Source organism: Electrona antarctica (genome assembly GCF_951216825.1).
Source record: "Electrona antarctica genome assembly, chromosome: 22".
In the NCBI taxonomy this organism is placed as follows: Eukaryota; Metazoa; Chordata; class Actinopteri; order Myctophiformes; family Myctophidae; genus Electrona; species Electrona antarctica.
Window position 1 is genome coordinate 39,493,696 of NC_136805.1, and position 12,354 is coordinate 39,506,049.

A 12,354-nucleotide genomic window follows, 5' to 3' on the forward strand; every position below is an offset into this window, starting at 1 on the left:
TCAATCGATCAAAAGCCTCCCCCCTCTTTACTACCTGCATAAACATACAAAAACACATACAGTATATTGGAAAATACCTCCCCCCCCCCCCCCCCCCCCCCCCCCTTTTAAATGCACCATCAATGTTAATGTGCTTTTCTCCGTTTCTCTGTCACACACATTATTGTATTTGGATCTGCACAAGAGGCGCAATACAATAGACCCAAACACTGATCAGAATTAGGTTACATTAGGGACCGGTCGAAATTTAAATAGGGGTACCCCTGGAGGAAATGTATGTGTCCTGATATAAAATAACATCACCCTCCCTGTGAATGAAAATAAAAATCCAGTCCCCTCCCCAGGTGATTAAACAAAAAGGAATCACCCTCCCCTATTAATTAATATCACATTTACCTGAGTATTATTTATTCCTAACTTTAATCTGCTAGCGTTTTTAATATGTGAGAAAATAAAGTGACCGCAAAAATCGCGAAAAAAAACTGTCGGCTGTGAGGCTTGAACTCACGGCCAACATGGGCAATGGTCTCGAAATCTAACGCCTAACACAGCAAGCTATGGAAGCTATTGAAAAGTGGGGGTTGAAGTGTGTACTTACACACTTGGATAGGCCAAGCACAATGATTGACAGAACAATGAAAACCGGTCCTGTTGAGGAGAACCAAGTGAAAGCAACAGAGGGGTATCGTTGACCAAAGTTGTACTTTAATTCAGAAAAGCTGTAGTATTAGATATATATATATAAAACCCGGACTATTTTATTATCAAAATTGGATCACCCTCCCTTGGACTCGAAATAAAATTAGCTCACCCTCCCTCTGACTAAAATTTATAAGACATGGCCCTCCCCTATTTTCCTCCAGGGCCCCCTTTTCTAAATTTCGACTGGTCCCTTATATGGTCCAACCAAATATAACTGCTGCCAATGCTTAACACACAGAGGAAAAAAAGATAGCACATTGATGACATACTATTACTTGACACTACTAGACTTTTTTTTAAAGCCACATAGGGATAAATGAAACAACGCCGTCGCCGTCTCCAGATAGACAGACTGCCCATAATAGCTGAGACAGAACAGTATGAAGCCAACTTTTTTGCATTTGTCTTTTGCAATCCACCCATTCAGGATCAACCGGTCCCATGGTGCAATGGTTAGCACATTGGACTTTGAATCCAGAGATCCGAGTTCAAATCTCGGTGGGACCTCAATTTGTTGAATACATGTACAAAAAGGCGCAATACAATAGACCCAAACACTGATCAGAATTAGGTTACATTAGGGAACGGTCGAAATTTAAATAGGGGTACCCCTGGAGGAAATGTATGTGTCCTGATATAAAATAACATCACCCTCCCTGTGAATAAAAATCCAGTCCCCTCCCCAGGTGATTAAACAAAAAGGAATCACCCTCCCCTATTAATTAATATCACATTTACCTGAGTATTATTTATTCCTAACTTTAATCTGCTAGCGTTTTTAATATGTGAGAAAATAAAGTGACCGCAAAAATCGCGAAAAAAAACTGTCGGCTGTGAGGCTTGAACTCACGGCCAACGTGGACAATGGTCTCGAAATCTAACGCCTAACACAGCAAGCTATGGAAGCTATTGAAAAGTGGGGGTTGAAGTGTGTACTTACACACTTGGATAGGCCAAGAACAATGATTGACAGAAAAATGAAAACCGGTCCTGTTGGGAAGAACCAAGTGAAAGCAACAGAGGGGTATCGTTGACCAAAGTTGTACTTTAATTCAGAAAAGCTGTAGTATTAGATATATATATATAAAACCCGGACAATTTTATTATCAAAATTGGATCACCCTCCCTTGGACTCGAAATAAAATTAGCTCACCCTCCCTCTGACTAAAATTAATAAGACATGGCCCTCCCCTATTTTCCTCCAGGGCCCCTTTTCTAAATTTCGACTGGTCCCTTATATGGTCCAACCAAATATAACTGCTGCCAATGCTTAACACACAGAGGAAAAAAAGATAGCACATTGATGACATACTATTACTTGACACTACTAGACTTTTTTTTAAAGCCACATAGGGATAAATGAAACAACGCCGTCGCCTTCTCCAGATAGACAGACTGCCCATAATAGCTGAGACAGAACAGTATGAAGCCAACTTTTTTGCATTTGTCTTTTGCAATCCACCCATTCAGGATCAACCGGTCCCATGGTGCAATGGTTAGCACATTGGACTTTGAATCCAGAGATCCGAGTTCAAATCTCGGTGGGACCTCAATTTGTTGAATACATGTACAAAAAGGCGCAATACAATAGACCCAAACACTGATCAGAATTAGGTTACATTAGGGACCGGTCGAAATTTAAATAGGGGTACCCCTGGAGGAAATGTATGTGTCCTGATATAAAATAACATCACCCTCCCTGTGAATGAAAATAAAAATCCAGTCCCCTCCCCAGGTGATTAAACAAAAAGGAATCACCCTCCCCTATTAATTAATATCACATTTACCTGAGTATTATTTATTCCTAACTTTAATCTGCTAGCGTTTTTAATATGTGAGAAAATAAAGTGACCGCAAAAATCGCGAAAAAAAACTGTCGGCTGTGAGGCTTGAACTCACGGCCAACATGGGTAATGGTCTCGAAATCTAACGCCTAACACAGCAAGCTATGGAAGCTATTGAAAAGTGGGGGTTGAAGTGTGTACTTACACACTTGGATAGGCCAAGCACAATGATTGACAGAACAATGAAAACCGGTCCTGTTGAGGAGAACCAAGTGAAAGCAACAGAGGGGTATCGTTGACCAAAGTTGTACTTTAATTCAGAAAAGCTGTAGTATTAGATATATATATATATAAAACCCGGACTATTTTATTATCAAAATTGGATCACCCTCCCTTGGACTCGAAATAAAATTAGCTCACCCTCCCTCTGACTAAAATTAATAAGACATGGCCCTCCCCTATTTTCCTCCAGGGCCCCCTTTTCTAAATTTCGACTGGTCCCTTATATGGTCCAACCAAATATAACTGCTGCCAATGCTTAACACACAGAGGAAAAAAAGATAGCACATTGATGACATACTATTACTTGACACTACTAGACTTTTTTTTAAAGCCACATAGGGATAAATGAAACAACGCCGTCGCCGTCTCCAGATAGACAGACTGCCCATAATAGCTGAGACAGAACAGTATGAAGCCAACTTTTTTGCATTTGTCTTTTGCAATCCACCCATTCAGGATCAACCGGTCCCATGGTGCAATGGTTAGCACATTGGACTTTGAATCCAGAGATCCGAGTTCAAATCTCGGTGGGACCTCAATTTGTTGAATACATGTACAAAAAGGCGCAATACAATAGACCCAAACACTGATCAGAATTAGGTTACATTAGGGACCGGTCGAAATTTAAATAGGGGTACCCCTGGAGGAAATGTATGTGTCCTGATATAAAATAACATCACCCTCCCTGTGAATGAAAATAAAAATCCAGTCCCCTCCCCAGGTGATTAAACAAAAAGGAATCACCCTCCCCTATTAATTAATATCACATTTACCTGAGTATTATTTATTCCTAACTTTAATCTGCTAGCGTTTTTAATATGTGAGAAAATAAAGTGACCGCAAAAATCGCGAAAAAAAACTGTCTGCTGTGAGGCTTGAACTCACGGCCAACATGGGCAATGGTCTCGAAATCTAACGCCTAACACAGCAAGCTATGGAAGCTATTGAAAAGTGGGGGTTGAAGTGTGTACTTACACACTTGGATAGGCCAAGCACAATGATTGACAGAACAATGAAAACCGGTCCTGTTGAGGAGAACCAAGTGAAAGCAACAGAGGGGTATCGTTGACCAAAGTTGTACTTTAATTCAGAAAAGCTGTAGTATTAGATATATATATATAAAACCCGGACTATTTTATTATCAAAATTGGATCACCCTCCCTTGGACTCGAAATAAAATTAGCTCACCCTCCCTCTGACTAAAATTAATAAGACATGGCCCTCCCCTATTTTCCTCCAGGGCCCCCTTTTCTAAATTTCGACTGGTCCCTTATATGGTCCAACCAAATATAACTGCTGCCAATGCTTAACACACAGAGGAAAAAAAGATAGCACATTGATGACATACTATTACTTGACACTACTAGACTTTTTTTTAAAGCCACATAGGGATAAATGAAACAACGCCGTCGCCGTCTCCAGATAGACAGACTGCCCATAATAGCTGAGACAGAACAGTATGAAGCCAACTTTTTTGCATTTGTCTTTTGCAATCCACCCATTCAGGATCAACCGGTCCCATGGTGCAATGGTTAGCACATTGGACTTTGAATCCAGAGATCCGAGTTCAAATCTCGGTGGGACCTCAATTTGTTGAATACATGTACAAAAAGGCGCAATACAATAGACCCAAACACTGATCAGAATTAGGTTACATTAGGGAACGGTCGAAATTTAAATAGGGGTACCCCTGGAGGAAATGTATGTGTCCTGATATAAAATAACATCACCCTCCCTGTGAATGAAAATAAAAATCCAGTCCCCTCCCCAGGTGATTAAACAAAAAGGAATCACCCTCCCCTATTAATTAATATCACATTTACCTGAGTATTATTTATTCCTAACTTTAATCTGCTAGCGTTTTTAATATGTGAGAAAATAAAGTGACCGCAAAAATCGCGAAAAGAAACTGTCGGCTGTGAGGCTTGAACTCACGGCCAACATGGACAATGGTCTCGAAATCTAACGCCTAACACAGCAAGCTATGGAAGCTATTGAAAAGTGGGGGTTGAAGTGTGTACTTACACACTTGGATAGGCCAAGCACAATGATTGACAGAGAACAATGAAAACCGGTCCTGTTGGGAAGAACCAAGTGAAAGCAACAGAGGGGTATCGTTGACCAAAGTTGTACTTTAATTCAGAAAAGCTGTAGTATTAGATATATATATATATAAAACCCGGACTATTTTATTATCAAAATTGGATCACCCTCCCTTGGACTCGAAATAAAATTAGCTCACCCTCCCTCTGACTAAAATTATAAAGACATGGCCCTCCCCTATTTTCCTCCAGGGCCCCCTTTTCTAAATTTCGACTGGTCCCTTATATGGTCCAACCAAATATAACTGCTGCCAATGCTTAACACACAGAGGAAAAAAAGATAGCACATTGATGACATACTATTACTTGACACTACTAGACTTTTTTTTAAAGCCACATAGGGATAAATGAAACAACGCCGTCGCCTTCTCCAGATAGACAGACTGCCCATAATAGCTGAGACAGAACAGTATGAAGCCAACTTTTTTGCATTTGTCTTTTGCAATCCACCCATTCAGGATCAACCGGTCCCATGGTGCAATGGTTAGCACATTGGACTTTGAATCCAGAGATCCGAGTTCAAATCTCGGTGGGACCTCAATTTGTTGAATACATGTACAAAAAGGCGCAATACAATAGACCCAAACACTGATCAGAATTAGGTTACATTAGGGACCGGTCGAAATTTAAATAGGGGTACCCCTGGAGGAAATGTATGTGTCCTGATATAAAATAACATCACCCTCCCTGTGAATGAAAATAAAAATCCAGTCCCCTCCCCAGGTGATTAAACAAAAAGGAATCACCCTCCCCTATTAATTAATATCACATTTACCTGAGTATTATTTATTCCTAACTTTAATCTGCTAGCGTTTTTAATATGTGAGAAAATAAAGTGACCGCAAAAATCGCGAAAAAAAACTGTCTGCTGTGAGGCTTGAACTCACGGCCAACATGGGCAATGGTCTCGAAATCTAACGCCTAACACAGCAAGCTATGGAAGCTATTGAAAAGTGGGGGTTGAAGTGTGTACTTACACACTTGGATAGGCCAAGCACAATGATTGACAGAACAATGAAAACCGGTCCTGTTGAGGAGAACCAAGTGAAAGCAACAGAGGGGTATCGTTGACCAAAGTTGTACTTTAATTCAGAAAAGCTGTAGTATTAGATATATATATATAAAACCCGGACTATTTTATTATCAAAATTGGATCACCCTCCCTTGGACTCGAAATAAAATTAGCTCACCCTCCCTCTGACTAAAATTAATAAGACATGGCCCTCCCCTATTTTCCTCCAGGGCCCCTTTTCTAAATTTCGACTGGTCCCTTATATGGTCCAACCAAATATAACTGCTGCCAATGCTTAACACACAGAGGAAAAAAAGATAGCACATTGATGACATACTATTACTTGACACTACTAGACTTTTTTTTAAAGCCACATAGGGATAAATGAAACAACGCCGTCGCCTTCTCCAGATAGACAGACTGCCCATAATAGCTGAGACAGAACAGTATGAAGCCAACTTTTTTGCATTTGTCTTTTGCAATCCACCCATTCAGGATCAACCGGTCCCATGGTGCAATGGTTAGCACATTGGACTTTGAATCCAGAGATCCGAGTTCAAATCTCGGTGGGACCTCAATTTGTTGAATACATGTACAAAAAGGCGCAATACAATAGACCCAAACACTGATCAGAATTAGGTTACATTAGGGACCGGTCGAAATTTAAATAGGGGTACCCCTGGAGGAAATGTATGTGTCCTGATATAAAATAACATCACCCTCCCTGTGAATGAAAATAAAAATCCAGTCCCCTCCCCAGGTGATTAAACAAAAAGGAATCACCCTCCCCTATTAATTAATATCACATTTACCTGAGTATTATTTATTCCTAACTTTAATCTGCTAGCGTTTTTAATATGTGAGAAAATAAAGTGACCGCAAAAATCGCGAAAAAAAACTGTCTGCTGTGAGGCTTGAACTCACGGCCAACATGGGCAATGGTCTCGAAATCTAACGCCTAACACAGCAAGCTATGGAAGCTATTGAAAAGTGGGGGTTGAAGTGTGTACTTACACACTTGGATAGGCCAAGCACAATGATTGACAGAACAATGAAAACCGGTCCTGTTGAGGAGAACCAAGTGAAAGCAACAGAGGGGTATCGTTGACCAAAGTTGTACTTTAATTCAGAAAAGCTGTAGTATTAGATATATATATATAAAACCCGGACTATTTTATTATCAAAATTGGATCACCCTCCCTTGGACTCGAAATAAAATTAGCTCACCCTCCCTCTGACTAAAATTAATAAGACATGGCCCTCCCCTATTTTCCTCCAGGGCCCCTTTTCTAAATTTCGACTGGTCCCTTATATGGTCCAACCAAATATAACTGCTGCCAATGCTTAACACACAGAGGAAAAAAAGATAGCACATTGATGACATACTATTACTTGACACTACTAGACTTTTTTTTAAAGCCACATAGGGATAAATGAAACAACGCCGTCGCCTTCTCCAGATAGACAGACTGCCCATAATAGCTGAGACAGAACAGTATGAAGCCAACTTTTTTGCATTTGTCTTTTGCAATCCACCCATTCAGGATCAACCGGTCCCATGGTGCAATGGTTAGCACATTGGACTTTGAATCCAGAGATCCGAGTTCAAATCTCGGTGGGACCTCAATTTGTTGAATACATGTACAAAAAGGCGCAATACAATAGACCCAAACACTGATCAGAATTAGGTTACATTAGGGACCGGTCGAAATTTAAATAGGGGTACCCCTGGAGGAAATGTATGTGTCCTGATATAAAATAACATCACCCTCCCTGTGAATGAAAATAAAAATCCAGTCCCCTCCCCAGGTGATTAAACAAAAAGGAATCACCCTCCCCTATTAATTAATATCACATTTACCTGAGTATTATTTATTCCTAACTTTAATCTGCTAGCGTTTTTAATATGTGAGAAAATAAAGTGACCGCAAAAATCGCGAAAAAAAAACTGTCGGCTGTGAGGCTTGAACTCACGGCCAACATGGGCAATGGTCTCGAAATCTAACGCCTAACACAGCAAGCTATGGAAGCTATTGAAAAGTGGGGGTTGAAGTGTGTACTTACACACTTGGATAGGCCAAGCACAATGATTGACAGAACAATGAAAACCGGTCCTGTTGAGGAGAACCAAGTGAAAGCAACAGAGGGGTATCGTTGACCAAAGTTGTACTTTAATTCAGAAAAGCTGTAGTATTAGATATATATATATAAAACCCGGACTATTTTATTATCAAAATTGGATCACCCTCCCTTGGACTCGAAATAAAATTAGCTCACCCTCCCTCTGACTAAAATTAATAAGACATGGCCCTCCCCTATTTTCCTCCAGGGCCCCCTTTTCTAAATTTCGACTGGTCCCTTATATGGTCCAACCAAATATAACTGCTGCCAATGCTTAACACACAGAGGAAAAAAAGATAGCACATTGATGACATACTATTACTTGACACTACTAGACTTTTTTTTAAAGCCACATAGGGATAAATGAAACAACGCCGTCGCCGTCTCCAGATAGACAGACTGCCCATAATAGCTGAGACAGAACAGTATGAAGCCAACTTTTTTGCATTTGTCTTTTGCAATCCACCCATTCAGGATCAACCGGTCCCATGGTGCAATGGTTAGCACATTGGACTTTGAATCCAGAGATCCGAGTTCAAATCTCGGTGGGACCTCAATTTGTTGAATACATGTACAAAAAGGCGCAATACAATAGACCCAAACACTGATCAGAATTAGGTTACATTAGGGAACGGTCGAAATTTAAATAGGGGTACCCCTGGAGGAAATGTATGTGTCCTGATATAAAATAACATCACCCTCCCTGTGAATGAAAATAAAAATCCAGTCCCCTCCCCAGGTGATTAAACAAAAAGGAATCACCCTCCCCTATTAATTAATATCACATTTACCTGAGTATTATTTATTCCTAACTTTAATCTGCTAGCGTTTTTAATATGTGAGAAAATAAAGTGACCGCAAAAATCGCGAAAAGAAACTGTCGGCTGTGAGGCTTGAACTCACGGCCAACATGGACAATGGTCTCGAAATCTAACGCCTAACACAGCAAGCTATGGAAGCTATTGAAAAGTGGGGGTTGAAGTGTGTACTTACACACTTGGATAGGCCAAGCACAATGATTGACAGAGAACAATGAAAACCGGTCCTGTTGGGAAGAACCAAGTGAAAGCAACAGAGGGGTATCGTTGACCAAAGTTGTACTTTAATTCAGAAAAGCTGTAGTATTAGATATATATATATAAAACCCGGACTATTTTATTATCAAAATTGGATCACCCTCCCTTGGACTCGAAATAAAATTAGCTCACCCTCCCTCTGACTAAAATTATAAAGACATGGCCCTCCCCTATTTTCCTCCAGGGCCCCCTTTTCTAAATTTCGACTGGTCCCTTATATGGTCCAACCAAATATAACTGCTGCCAATGCTTAACACACAGAGGAAAAAAAGATAGCACATTGATGACATACTATTACTTGACACTACTAGACTTTTTTTTAAAGCCACATAGGGATAAATGAAACAACGCCGTCGCCTTCTCCAGATAGACAGACTGCCCATAATAGCTGAGACAGAACAGTATGAAGCCAACTTTTTTGCATTTGTCTTTTGCAATCCACCCATTCAGGATCAACCGGTCCCATGGTGCAATGGTTAGCACATTGGACTTTGAATCCAGAGATCCGAGTTCAAATCTCGGTGGGACCTCAATTTGTTGAATACATGTACAAAAAGGCGCAATACAATAGACCCAAACACTGATCAGAATTAGGTTACATTAGGGACCGGTCGAAATTTAAATAGGGGTACCCCTGGAGGAAATGTATGTGTCCTGATATAAAATAACATCACCCTCCCTGTGAATGAAAATAAAAATCCAGTCCCCTCCCCAGGTGATTAAACAAAAAGGAATCACCCTCCCCTATTAATTAATATCACATTTACCTGAGTATTATTTATTCCTAACTTTAATCTGCTAGCGTTTTTAATATGTGAGAAAATAAAGTGACCGCAAAAATCGCGAAAAAAAACTGTCTGCTGTGAGGCTTGAACTCACGGCCAACATGGGCAATGGTCTCGAAATCTAACGCCTAACACAGCAAGCTATGGAAGCTATTGAAAAGTGGGGGTTGAAGTGTGTACTTACACACTTGGATAGGCCAAGCACAATGATTGACAGAACAATGAAAACCGGTCCTGTTGAGGAGAACCAAGTGAAAGCAACAGAGGGGTATCGTTGACCAAAGTTGTACTTTAATTCAGAAAAGCTGTAGTATTAGATATATATATATAAAACCCGGACTATTTTATTATCAAAATTGGATCACCCTCCCTTGGACTCGAAATAAAATTAGCTCACCCTCCCTCTGACTAAAATTAATAAGACATGGCCCTCCCCTATTTTCCTCCAGGGCCCCTTTTCTAAATTTCGACTGGTCCCTTATATGGTCCAACCAAATATAACTGCTGCCAATGCTTAACACACAGAGGAAAAAAAGATAGCACATTGATGACATACTATTACTTGACACTACTAGACTTTTTTTTAAAGCCACATAGGGATAAATGAAACAACGCCGTCGCCTTCTCCAGATAGACAGACTGCCCATAATAGCTGAGACAGAACAGTATGAAGCCAACTTTTTTGCATTTGTCTTTTGCAATCCACCCATTCAGGATCAACCGGTCCCATGGTGCAATGGTTAGCACATTGGACTTTGAATCCAGAGATCCGAGTTCAAATCTCGGTGGGACCTCAATTTGTTGAATACATGTACAAAAAGGCGCAATACAATAGACCCAAACACTGATCAGAATTAGGTTACATTAGGGACCGGTCGAAATTTAAATAGGGGTACCCCTGGAGGAAATGTATGTGTCCTGATATAAAATAACATCACCCTCCCTGTGAATGAAAATAAAAATCCAGTCCCCTCCCCAGGTGATTAAACAAAAAGGAATCACCCTCCCCTATTAATTAATATCACATTTACCTGAGTATTATTTATTCCTAACTTTAATCTGCTAGCGTTTTTAATATGTGAGAAAATAAAGTGACCGCAAAAATCGCGAAAAAAAACTGTCTGCTGTGAGGCTTGAACTCACGGCCAACATGGGCAATGGTCTCGAAATCTAACGCCTAACACAGCAAGCTATGGAAGCTATTGAAAAGTGGGGGTTGAAGTGTGTACTTACACACTTGGATAGGCCAAGCACAATGATTGACAGAACAATGAAAACCGGTCCTGTTGAGGAGAACCAAGTGAAAGCAACAGAGGGGTATCGTTGACCAAAGTTGTACTTTAATTCAGAAAAGCTGTAGTATTAGATATATATATATAAAACCCGGACTATTTTATTATCAAAATTGGATCACCCTCCCTTGGACTCGAAATAAAATTAGCTCACCCTCCCTCTGACTAAAATTAATAAGACATGGCCCTCCCCTATTTTCCTCCAGGGCCCCTTTTCTAAATTTCGACTGGTCCCTTATATGGTCCAACCAAATATAACTGCTGCCAATGCTTAACACACAGAGGAAAAAAAGATAGCACATTGATGACATACTATTACTTGACACTACTAGACTTTTTTTTAAAGCCACATAGGGATAAATGAAACAACGCCGTCGCCTTCTCCAGATAGACAGACTGCCCATAATAGCTGAGACAGAACAGTATGAAGCCAACTTTTTTGCATTTGTCTTTTGCAATCCACCCATTCAGGATCAACCGGTCCCATGGTGCAATGGTTAGCACATTGGACTTTGAATCCAGAGATCCGAGTTCAAATCTCGGTGGGACCTCAATTTGTTGAATACATGTACAAAAAGGCGCAATACAATAGACCCAAACACTGATCAGAATTAGGTTACATTAGGGACCGGTCGAAATTTAAATAGGGGTACCCCTGGAGGAAATGTATGTGTCCTGATATAAAATAACATCACCCTCCCTGTGAATGAAAATAAAAATCCAGTCCCCTCCCCAGGTGATTAAACAAAAAGGAATCACCCTCCCCTATTAATTAATATCACATTTACCTGAGTATTATTTATTCCTAACTTTAATCTGCTAGCGTTTTTAATATGTGAGAAAATAAAGTGACCGCAAAAATCGCGAAAAAAAAACTGTCGGCTGTGAGGCTTGAACTCACGGCCAACATGGGCAATGGTCTCGAAATCTAACGCCTAACACAGCAAGCTATGGAAGCTATTGAAAAGTGGGGGTTGAAGTGTGTACTTACACACTTGGATAGGCCAAGCACAATGATTGACAGAACAATGAAAACCGGTCCTGTTGAGGAGAACCAAGTGAAAGCAACAGAGGGGTATCGTTGACCAAAGTTGTACTTTAATTCAGAAAAGCTGTAGTATTAGATATATATATATAAAACCCGGACTATTTTATTATCAAAATTGGATCACCCTCCCTTGGACTCGAAATAAAATTA

At 40.2% G+C, this 12,354-nt stretch overlaps 1 protein-coding gene across 1 annotated transcript in view; it reads right to left on the reverse strand.

The window, feature by feature from the left end:
- Positions 1–12,354, reverse strand: part of pigf (phosphatidylinositol glycan anchor biosynthesis, class F) — a 51,157-nt gene that overhangs the window by 9,710 nt on the left and 29,093 nt on the right. The gene's annotated exons all lie outside the window — the stretch shown is intronic.